This window comes from Nomascus leucogenys, chromosome 4, assembly GCF_006542625.1.
Source record: "Nomascus leucogenys isolate Asia chromosome 4, Asia_NLE_v1, whole genome shotgun sequence".
NCBI classification, from domain to species: Eukaryota; Metazoa; Chordata; class Mammalia; order Primates; family Hylobatidae; genus Nomascus; species Nomascus leucogenys.
This window is the reverse complement of record NC_044384.1, coordinates 73617468-73626123: the sequence shown is the minus strand read 5'-3', so window position 1 is coordinate 73626123 and position 8656 is coordinate 73617468. Positions and strand designations below refer to the sequence as shown.

At 61.0% G+C, this 8656-nt stretch overlaps 1 pseudogene; it reads left to right on the top strand.

Moving 5' to 3' along the window:
• Positions 1–408: 408 nt before the first annotated feature.
• LOC100587221 lies at positions 409–8236 on the top strand (annotated as a pseudogene).
• Positions 8237–8656: the final 420 nt, after the last annotated feature.

Genomic DNA, 8656 nt, shown 5'->3' with positions numbered 1-8656 from the left:
CGCCTGACCCTCCCCGCAGGGTGCTGAGCCTGAGCTTTGTAGCTGACAGCGTGGGCTCAGCTCCTGCGCCACTGCTGCCACCAGTGGGGCTTAGGCCACACCATGGCCTTTCTGCCTCCGTTTCCCTGTCTATAAAATGGGATGAGAGCAGTGTCTGTCTCCATGTCTGTCTCAGTGGTACTTTTGGTAGTGAGGTTGGGGTGAGCCTGCTGCACATGGCAGGTGCTGCTCAAACAGAAGTGTCCTGGGGGCAGGGCCGGGGGCATGGACCCTGGGCAAGGGCCGGGCACTTGCTCTGGAGGTGAACCTGGAGGCCTGTGCCACTTGGCTCACCGGGTCATGGGTCTGGCAAGGTTGGGGCCAGGCGGCCACCCTGATGGTGACTGTGGCTTTTAGGGCGCCCGTGGCATGAGGCGTGGGAACATAGGCCACCTCACGCAGATCGCCAACGTGCTGGTGCAGAACCTGGAGCGGGGCTCTGTGCAGACGCACATCAGCAAGGTCATGTGAGGTGAGCCCCTGACCCGGTCATCCTTTTGCTGGTCATGGGCACCAGGGCTCTGAAAGAGCTGCCACCTGAGGCTCCCCTCTGCCCATCAGCAGGTGCTGATTACACTGACAGTGAAAGACCCCACGGCCATCTCTGTCCTCTCACTTCCCATGTCAGATCTGTCCTCAGGGGGACCCGGGTCTCATATGTCAGTTCTGTTGGGCAGACTTCTGTGGAGACTCTACCAGGCATCAGCATGTGGCACAAGAGACAATCCCTGCTGGGGGCAGTTGGTGACTCCGGAGCTGGTGCTCCGAAGCCATTAGCGCCGCCAGGCTCCTTGCAGCTCATGGAGTCCTGCCTGGGTGCCTACAGTCCTGGCCATGTGCCAGCTTTGCTCTGCATTCAGGTGGTTGGAGAGTCTCACATTCTCACTCAGGTGTGAGACTTCACAGCACAAGTCTCAGGGGAACAGGTAGCACCCTGTTTCTTAAGAGCACAGTGGGTTAGGTGGACACGGGAACAGCACATGTGTGGCAGAGGCAGGCCCAGCCGTGACCCCTCCTCCCTATACCGGTACAAGGTGAGGAAGCTCTGGATGGTCCTTCCCGCACCCCAGGACCATAGGGTGAGGGGTCTCCTGGGTTGGGCCCCATTAGCCCCTAGCAGGGTCAGGCCTGCGGGCCACCATCACAAATAATAAGAGCAGGGCAAGAGGAGGGCAAAAGAGATGGGTGGAGGTGGAGGCCAGGGACGGCTCCCCAGGGTGGGGGCAGTTGAGGGAGGCGAGGGGCAAGCAGGAAACTCTTGGATCATCCCACACAGTCTCCAGATTGTGAATCCTTCCAGGGTTCTGACCTCTCCGGAAAAGCAGACACGACACACCCAGGCCTGTAGGCTGCTGCTGAGTTTGGGTCTGTGAGGCAGGGTGAAGGAAGCTTGCTGCTTTCTCAGATTCTGTTCCACAGCTTCTGCGTTTCTGGGACTTTCTCAGAATGGGCTTCCACACCAACAGACTTGGAACTCGGTTGCCTACTGGGGTCTCTGTAGGGGCAGAAGTGCCCACCACCCTGCCCACGGTTGCTGCACCTCAATCTCACTGTGGCCCCAGGCCCCTCCGGACACCTGGCTATGCTGCTTCCTTCCCATCCAGCAAAGCCCCTGCTTCAGGCCCTCAGATGGGCTGATCACAGTAGCACCGCCCCATCCTCCTGGACCCAGGATGCACCTGCCGGAGCTCCTGGGTGCCCTGAGCCATGTGCACAGGGTCTCCCAGGGCTCACCAGGCAGCACTTCCCTTGCAGGGCTGCCTGTGGATTGCCATGGCTGCTAGGAGAGCTTCATGGAGGAGACGCTGACGGAGACCAACCGCAGGAACACTGTGGACTTGGTGAGGAGGCTCGGGGCTGCCCCTTCAGCGCCCGCATGGTGCTGGGACGCTGTCAGACGCTCCGTCTTTGCCCCGAGGCAGAGGCCAAGAGAGGCACAAGGGCTGCACACCTGCCTGCTCCTCTTGGACGCGGGTGCCTGAGCATACCCTGCAAGTGTGCAGTCTGTCTTCCAGGCTGATGTCTGCAACACAGACCCTGTCCTGTGCCACACCCAGGGCTGGTCTCTGAGGATCTCTGTGCAGAGCCGGTGTTGGCCCCAGGTCCCTTCCCTCCCACTCCAGGAGCTGTAGCTTGTTGGCAGAGGGCTCCATATGCCTGAGACCAACCTGCCCCCTGCACATGGATGTTGGGCTGTCACGGGGCCTTGGCCTCACCTGGGCACCTCCTTACACAGCAAGGCCTCTGGGGCCCAGAGATCTGATGAGTGACATGCTGGGTGGGGTCTGGGAGCCCTGGGCTGGGCAGGGTCTGGGGCACTGGGCTGGCTCACACACCCACCCCATCTGGCCTGTGTTTTAGGCGAGCACTCACTACCTTCACTCCTCGAGTGAGGACATTAAGGGTGCTTTCCCTAATGAGCTGTCCCTTCAGCAGGTGAGGGCGTGGCCGGCCCCTGCACCCTGCCAGACCCTTCCCGGCACCTGTGTGCTCTGCGCTTGGTCCTCCAGACTAATCTCTGATGGCATCTCACTAGCAAAGGGGAGAGGGGACTCGTCTCCGAGCACGTATGGGGCGGGGTGGGTCTGAGAGGAGAACCCGAAGTCACTCCACCTTGATGAGAGCACTGAGGACACAGCAGATAAACTCGAAAGTCAAAGAATATGGGACGTATCTCAGATGTGACCGCAGTGAGCACGCAGCCTGAGTTTTGGTAGAATCGTGAGCCCTGAACAGTCAGAGTTTACTGCCCACTTTTGCTGGAGGAGAAGCTCCTGAATAACTAGAGAGACTGTGGTTCCCAAAGACTGCACAGCCTCTAGGCCTGAGGACTGCTCTATGACCTGCATCAGTCCCTGCCTCCTTCCCTCCCTCCCTCCCTCCCTCCGTCCCTCCTTCTCTCCCAGGCCTTCTCTGACTACCAGATCCAGCAGATGATGGCCAACTTTGTGGATCAGTTTGGCTTCAATGATGAGGAGTTTGCAGAATATGATGACAACATCAAGTGAGTCCACTTGGATGCCCCCTGCACGAGACTCCCCCTCCTCGTTCCTCAAGTCCCATGGGGGCAGCTCCCTGAGGCCTTGCCGGGAAATAACAGGTGTTTCCAGTTGCGTGAGGGTACTGAGGCCCCCAGTGAGCACCAGGGGAGGAGCACTGAGGCCCCCAGATGAGCACCGGGGGAGGAGCGCCGAGGCCCCAGATGAGCACCGGGGGAGGAGCGCCGAGGCCCCCAGATGAGCACCGGGGGAGGAGCGCCGAGGCCCCAGATGAGCACCGGGGGAGGAGCGCTGAGGCCCCAGATGAGCACCGGGGGAGGAGCGCTGAGGCCCCAGATGAGCAGTGGGCGGGGCGGGGAGCGTCGAGGTCATCCCCCTTGCTCTTGCAGCGCCCCATTTCCATTTGACAGGATCACGGAGATCAGCTTCAGCATTGACACTGACGAGGACAGTATGAGCAAGCGGGGCTGTGCGGGGCCACGCAGGCACCCTTTTCCCAGGCAGCTCAGGCTGCGCCCATGGCTCGGTCTGTCGTGGGCCTGTGCGGTGGGGTCTGGGAGAAGCCCCTCTGTGGAGCTAGGAACAGTCACTTTTCTTGCCCCTCCCCGTCATGCCCTCCAGCCCATGGCGCCCACATCCTGAACTAAGCCCTTCTGGGAGCCCTGTGGGGAAAGCGCCTCCTGTCTCCCCCAGACCCTCTGGAAACTGACCTTGGCATTTTACTCTGCAGCCCAGCACAGCTCTGAGGCCTGCTGCAGCGACCACGTCCAGCACTTTGATGAGGATGAGGACATCCGGGAGGACAGTGACACTTGCTGTGCTGCCCAGGTGAAGGCCAGAGCCAGGTGCCAGGCCTGCCCATCCCCCCAAAGCCGCTGACGAGGAGGTGCAGCCCCCAGAACACCTGTCAGATGCCCAGATGCCCTGCTGTTTGTTATGCCGGCTCGCAGAGCAAGCACACCTGTCCTGCAAGCACTGGTGCCCAATGCAGTGGGTGACCCTCAGGAGCCCAGAGCTGAGGCCTGGAGCGACTCGTGCTCCTCACTCAGGACATTCTGTGCTCACCCTCAGCCCGGAGCCTGGTGGTGTCACTGACCCTCAGTGTTAGGCATCTGTCCTGGGCCACCAGGCATCTGACTCTGCATCTCCCGGAGGTTTGGAGCCCCCCATACTTCAGAGAGCTGCTCAAAGAATGGCCCCGAGTGCGGAGGCCAGGATGGGAAGGCGAGCTTGGAAGCAGACGGCGATGCGCCTGGGGCAGGTGTCCCCCAGCCCCTGGAAAGAACAAAGCCCCTCCTCTGGAGGGTGACTCAGAAGGTGCCGCTGTGGGCTAGGAGCTGGGGACGTGTGTTGGGGACAGGACATGGTACCCTGGCCTAGGGGTGTGGAGGCTTCATTTGGAGCTGAGGCATTTGGGGCTCACTGTGGCCTGAAACCCGCATCCCCAGCTCTTTCCCAACCATCCTGAGTACGGGTCTGTGCTGCCCTGTGCCTGGCACAAGCTGGTCTCCTGCCCCTGCCTCTCAGTTGTTGTCACTCAGCCACTGTCGCCAAGGCTGGTGGGTGGTGTCCACCTAGTCTCCATCGTCCACCCGGCCCCCACACAATCGGGCACAGGCCTGACGCCCACCCCAGCACGGCAGCACAGGCTGGCCTCCACCCTCACGGCTGACATCTAGGGCAGGAGCCAGTCCATCCCGAAGGCTGCACGGCTGATAAGACCCCTCTCCTTACCCCTGCCCTGGGGGAAGCACGGACGCACTCAGGACTTTGGGGAGGGGGCAGGGATCTCTGTTAGGAGATGCTGAGCTCTTAGCTGAGGGCAAAAGACAGAGCAAGGGCAACACCCTGGTGAAGCAGGAACGTCCCAGGTAGGAGGAAGGTGCCTCATCCTTGAGGCCAGGGAGGGCCCAGTGGTGCTCGGTGAGCTGCCGTCTCTGTTGGATGTGGTCCTGGGTTGGACAGGGCAGTGGCATCACCTCCACACTGTCAGCATCAGCCATGCTGGAGGCCTAGGGGCCCTCAGGTGCCTGGCTGAGCCCCGGATCATGGAGGGCAGTGGCATCACCTCCACACTGTCAGTGTCAGCCCTGCTGGAGGCCTGGGGGCCCTCAGGCGCCTGGCTGAGCCCCGGTTCACATGCCCCATGGGTGTTGGCAGCTTGTCAGGACCCTCGAGCTATCCCCTGTTATTTTCTGAGGGGCTGAGGGGCACTGCCTGGGCCTCCCTCCTGGAGCAGCCCCATGTTCCTGTCAACCTCTGTGGGGCCCCCGGTGCGGGGTGCACTGCCTCCCCTTTGCCTGCAGCACCCCAGGCAGGCCTGCCCACACCTGACCACTGTGTCTGTCCCCCAGCAGGCGCCATGTGGATGGCAGTGTTTGATGAGCCAGCGAACTCGACGCCCATAGCCCCGGGAGTGGTGAGGGACATGGGTTCCAGCATGTGGGCAGCTGGCACCTCAGCTCCAGAGGAGAAAGGCTGGGCCAGTTCACCGAATTCCAACCTTTCTACTGGTAACAAATCCATTGGCAGGAGGGGGCCGTGCCAGGAATTGCTTGTCAGGGTCAGGAGGCGCCCGTCCCCCGGGACTGACCCTGTCCTCGTCCTTGTCTGTAGCTCCTAGTCAGGGCCCAGGTGCAGCTCTCTGGTGGACATAGAACACAGCCAGGCTGAGGCAGACAGAGCCAAGGCCCCGAGAAAGCCTGTGAGTAGCAGCAGTGCAGGCGGCACCCAGCCTCCTGCAGAGGCCTAGCCTTGCCCAGTTTAAGGCCTGAGGCCAGGTGGCCCCCCTCCTTGGGGTCAGTGGGAGGAGGTGGCCAGAGCCCCGCATGCTGCTAGGTCTCTGGTGACATTGGGGTTTGATACAGCAGTGGGACTGCAGCAGCCACGTGCAGATTGGGAGGCCCCCAGCCCCCAGAGGGGAGGCAGCAAGGCCATTGGGCTGGCCCTGAGCCCCGTCTGAGCAGGTGGCACAGCCCAGGTCTGCACCCTTGGTTCTAGACAGCAGCACTGGGCCCCCAGCATTGAGATGTGTGTGGGTGGGTTGTTGGCAGGAAGCCGTTCTGAGGCCTGATCAGAGCCCCTGGCCCCCAGGCTCCTAGTAAGGCCCAGAAGCTCCCCCAGACAAGGCTGAGAGCTCCAGGCGAGCGACAGCTGGCTCCCAACACTGGTGTCTTGGGTGCTTGAAGGAGCTGTGGCAGGACCACACAAGGAAGAGTGGGCCCCTTCCTGAGCCTCTGTGTCCTCATGTGAGATTAGGGCACGTTGCCCTGTATCATGGGGGAGGCAACAGTGTTGCTTGTGTGGAGACCGCATGGAAGGTGTGTGAGCCTGTTTGCCTCGTCATGCGGTTTCCACACAGGTACTCATGTGCAGGCAACAGGCTGCATGTGAGAAGGCTACACCCTGTGGCCCCTCCTGCCTCACTGGACAGCACAGGCCTCCTACTTTGCAGTCAGCCCAGCTTCTCCATGTACCTCCGTGTACCTCCACGTGTGTCACCAGGAAGGCCCCCCTGCTGGCCTCTGACAGCAGCTCCTGTGGGGGCTCCAACAGCGATAGATGATGACCAGAAGGCAGTGAATGCCATGGATGCTGTGAACAGGGGTCCGGGATGGGAGGCCCCCCACCGCTGCCCACAGTGGCCAGGACAGAGTAGGCTGTTGGCAGGTGTGTGGGGCATGGGGGGTAGGTGGACAAGCCTGCCTGGGTGCAAAGGCTGTGGCTTCCAGGCTCTGTCCCCAGCTCTTAGCTCCCTTGGGAGCAGGCTGAGGCCAGGCCAGGGGTCTTCTCCACACTGCGTCCCTGATGGCCCTGTGACCCTTTAGAGGCTGGCTTGGGGTGGTGATGCCCAGGCATTTAAATAGAGGCAGGATGGGAAGAGTGTTGGGGCTTCCTTCTTGGACAGAACATCTGTGTTCTCTGTTGTGAGTGGTTAAGACAAGAAGACAGGGCCTGGATGTTCCACACAGTCCCCCAGGGACTTGGTGGGGGCAGCCCCTACCCCAGATCCCAGTTAGAGAGAACAGCCCAGCTCTTGGGGCTTTGGGCCTGGCTGAGCTGCCTGGGATCTGGGTACCCTGGTGGTCAGGGAGGGGCACAGACTTTAAGTCCAGCAGGTGAGCAGGCATCTGTGGGGCTCATGCAGACCTCACCTGCTGCTCCCCTTCCATGGGAGGCCTATGATTTCCAGATGCCTCAGAAGCCAGGACAGTAGGATGGGGGGCGGGGGCTTCAGGACTGCACTTGGGGCACCCAAACCCTGACCGAGAGTTGGAGGCAGCTTGCAGATGGGCAGAGGCTCAGGCTCCCTTGAGCCCCCAAGAGCCATTCCTGGGGAGAGAGTGGAGAGGGAGGCGCTACCTGTGAGGAGGCTGGAGTCTAGCTAGCCCCTCCAGCAAGCTGAACCCCATCCATCCCCCAACAGGAAGAAGGTCCCTGGCATTCTTCAGTGAACAGATACCTCTTCTGGCCTTTGGGGTCAGGGGTTGGGAGTTTACCAGGAGGGCAGGACAGCTGGGGTAGATGCCAGGGCCAGGTAAACCTGAGGGGGAAGGTAGGACTGGGCTTGAAGTGGGGAGGAGGGTGCACCCAGCAAGGGCAAAGCTGTGCAGAGGCCCTGGGGCCTGAGCTCCCAGTAGGTCCAGGCAACAATGGGGAAGTCCTTGGGCCGGATTCCTCTAGGAGGGAACAAGGTGCCTTTCACACCTGGCGGTGCATCCCAGTCACTCCTGTTTCCATGCTTGTGAAGGGCCTGCCTGGAGTGGGGTGAGGGTCCCCCAGCCTCACCCCCCCAGTGCAGCTCAGCCTGCAAGCGTCCCACCTGTCCTACCCTCCCTCCACAGGTGGGGCAGGTCTGACACCTCAGAGGACCCTGCTCACTGACCCCCAGCAGTCCTGGAGGGTCTGTGTGGTACTGGGGCTCCGGGCATCTCCCCCAGCCAGGCTGCAAGCTCAGCACCAGGCTGGCTCTCCCTGCCCTGTTGACCAACAGGCCATGTCTGTGCTCACAGCTCCTCCCCTTGTTTGGCCACGCTGCCCTCAGGGCATCTGCAGCAATTTGGGGGCACAACACGGGAAATGGGGCCAAGGCCACAGCAGTGGATGTCCCGATGCTGCAAGTCACTGGGAAGCCCAGGCCAGAGCCCCTCAGGTTGAAAGTCATACAGAGTTCCTGCGTGGGCTTCATTCCTTCTTAAAGTTTAGTCACTGAAATTCTTAAAAATCTTTATCCAGCCAGGCACGGTGGCTCACGCCTGTAATCCCAGCACTTTGGGAGGCCGAGGCAGGTGGATCACGAGGTCAGAAGTTGGAGACCAGCCTGGCCAATATGGTAAAACCCGTCTCTACTAAAAATACAAAAATTAGCGGAGCGTGGTGGCGCATGCCTGTAGTCCCAGCTACTCAGGAAGCTGAGGCAGGAGAATCACTTGAACCTGGGAGGTGGAGGTTGCAGTGAGCCAAGATCATGCCACTGCACTCCGGCCTGGGCATCAGAGTGAGACTCCATTTCAAAAAAAAAAAAAATCTTTACCCTCGGCTGAGCATGATGGCTCACAGCTGTAATCCCAGCACTTTTGGGAGGCCGAGGTGGGCGGATTGCCCGAGCTCAGGAGTTT